At 33.2% G+C, this 2,725-nt stretch overlaps 1 long non-coding RNA gene across 1 annotated transcript; it reads right to left on the bottom strand.

The window, feature by feature from the left end:
• Positions 1 to 365: 365 nt before the first annotated feature.
• On the bottom strand, positions 366 to 2,217 carry LOC127143499 (uncharacterized). Its single transcript, XR_007814972.1, has 2 exons — positions 1,994 to 2,217; positions 366 to 506 (listed from the first exon to the last, which is right to left on the bottom strand). It is a non-coding gene; the product is annotated as an uncharacterized LOC127143499 (long non-coding RNA).
• Positions 2,218 to 2,725: the final 508 nt, after the last annotated feature.

The following is a 2,725-nucleotide window of genomic DNA, read 5'->3' as shown; positions in this document are numbered from 1 at the left end:
TTTATCCAGAAATTAGGGTTAGGGTTATGGCTTTTATCCAGAAGTTAGGGTTAGGGCACCCTTTAGTCAACAATTAGGGTTAGGGTTGCCACTTTTAGCCAGAGATAATGGTTAGGTTTAGGTTTGTTAGCCAGATCATTTTTATGATATTAAATTGATAATAGAGAAACTCAACTCAAAAGATAGAAAAACTTTATTGATTCTGTTGTACACAACATTCTCTCTGTAAATACCTATTTTAAAGGGTATGGTCTAGACCTGCTGTATATGAAAAGTGCCTTGTGGTGACTTTTATTGTGATTTGGCACTAGGTAAATAAATTGAATTGAATTGAACATTTAACAACCCACAGCAAAAACAGTGACTGGTTTGGAGGCACTTTGTTTTATTCTCTCACCCAACATTTAATGTAATTTTGATCACATATGAGTATATGTTTATTAGTCTTCAGTCTTCTAACATCTTCATTTGTTGTCCTCTTGAGGTGATGCCGTCGTCTCCTCCTCCTGCAGAGAGACAGAATATGTTAATCACAGAAACTGTCCAAAGCTTCACATCCTGAAAATTTGTTACAAATAATCAAAGAAGAAAAGGGAAGTTTAATTATCCCTCAAATGCCTCTATTGCTACACACTGGCCACAAAGTGGCACCTATTACACCAGGCAGTTGTTGATGCCTTACTATACTATGACGTGTTTTGACTATTTTTGATGCCTTACTATACTACAACATTTTTTGACCAATTTTGCTGGCTTACTATACTATGACATTTCTGATCATTTTTGACCATTTTTGATGCCTGTGACTTTTTTTTTTTTTTTTTTTTTACCATTTTTGATGCCTTACCATACTATAACATTTTTTTGATGATTTTTGAAGCCATATCATACTACGACATTTTTTGACAAATTTTGATGGCTTACTATACTATGTCATTTTCTGATGATTTTTGATGCCTGAATATATTATGACATTTTTTGACTATTTTTGAAGCCATGCTATACTATGACATTTTCTGATGATTTTTGATGTCATACTATACTATGACATTTTTTGACCATTTTTGAAGCCATACTATAGTATGACATTTTTTGACCGTTTTTGATGCCTTACTATACTATGACATTTTTTGACCATTTTTGAAGCCATACTATAGTATGACATTTTTTGATGATTTTTGAAGCCTTACTATACTATGACATTTTTTGACCATTTTTGAAGCCATACTATAGTATGACATTTTTTGACCGTTTTTGAAGCCATACTATAGTATGACATTTTTTGATGATTTTTGAAGCCTTACTATACTATGACATTTTTTGATGGTTTTTGACGAAATGTTATACTATGACATTTCTTGACCATTTTTTGAAGCCTTAGTATACTATGATATTTTCTGATGATTTTTGATGTCATACTATACTATGACATTTTTTGATGATTTTTGAAGCCTTACTATACTATGTCACTTTCTGATGATTTTTGATGCCTGAATATATTATGACATTTTTTTTGTCTTACTCATTATGACATTTTTGACAGTTTTTGATGGCTTACTAGTGTAATTTATTTAACTTTTTTAAAGGCTTAATATAATATCACACTTTTGACACCTTTCAATGACATTTTGTGACATTTTTTAAAAATTCCTATTATAGTATTACATTTTTCATATATGTTGATGCCCTTACTATAAACTTAACATTTTTACTACTTTTTTGAATTACTATTACTTTTATGCATGGCTTTTTATATTATAGATCACTTTTACTGTTACCTCTAATATTAGATTTCTTTTACCATTATATATTACTATTTATATTTCTAATTACTTTGACATTACTTCTATTAATACAGACTACTTGTACATTACTTTTATATTGCAGATTACCTCTATTATTACACTTTCCTGATACACTGACTACTGAACATAAACAGTTTGATGTCAGTGCTCTGTGTTGGACAGTTGATGTAAAGCTGTTTGTGAATTACCTGGAGGCCTCTGTCCTGGTCTCAAAGAACTTCTTCATTGTAGGAAGACTCTCTGTGATCGTGGACTACGTCTCTGTGATCGCGGACAATGTCTCTGAGATTATAGACAAAGTCTCTGCGATCATGAACAATGTCTTTGTGATCGTGGACGATGTCTCTGAGATCATAGACGCTGTCTCTGTAACCATTGACAAATATCTCCATGATCGTGGTCATGCCGTCGAATCGAGGAACCACAGTGTTACTACCGATTCTTGCGCAGAGCTCTGCGAAGCATGGGCAATGTCTCTGATCATGGACAACGGCCTCTCTCGTCTTTGACAAAGTCTCTGCGACCATAGACAACGTCTCTGATCGTGGACGATATCTCCCTCATCCTCAACAATGTCTCTCCGATCGAAGACATCGTCTCGGCGATCATAGACGATGTCATGGATGAAGTGCTGACACTTGGAGGAAATCTAAGAGACGCACACAAAAGAAAATGATCAGTACTCTACTACCTATTCCTCATCAACAGCTTAACTACGAAAACCGATAATTATTCGACATTACAGTTGAACTAGAACATTTAACAAAACTTTTTTATGCCGTACTATACAATGACATGTTTTGATATTTTCATTTTATCCTTAAATTCCTCCTTTTCTTTGAACTGTTCTTACATGAACTATGTGAATAAATTCATTCGTGAATTAAGTCTATTTTTGGCAAATAATGAACAATTTGGAC

Source organism: Lates calcarifer, linkage group LG17 (assembly GCF_001640805.2).
Source record: "Lates calcarifer isolate ASB-BC8 linkage group LG17, TLL_Latcal_v3, whole genome shotgun sequence".
NCBI lineage: Eukaryota > Metazoa > Chordata > Actinopteri > Centropomidae > Lates > Lates calcarifer.
Note: the sequence above shows the minus strand (reverse complement) of the source record. Positions and strands in the feature narration are given on the sequence as shown.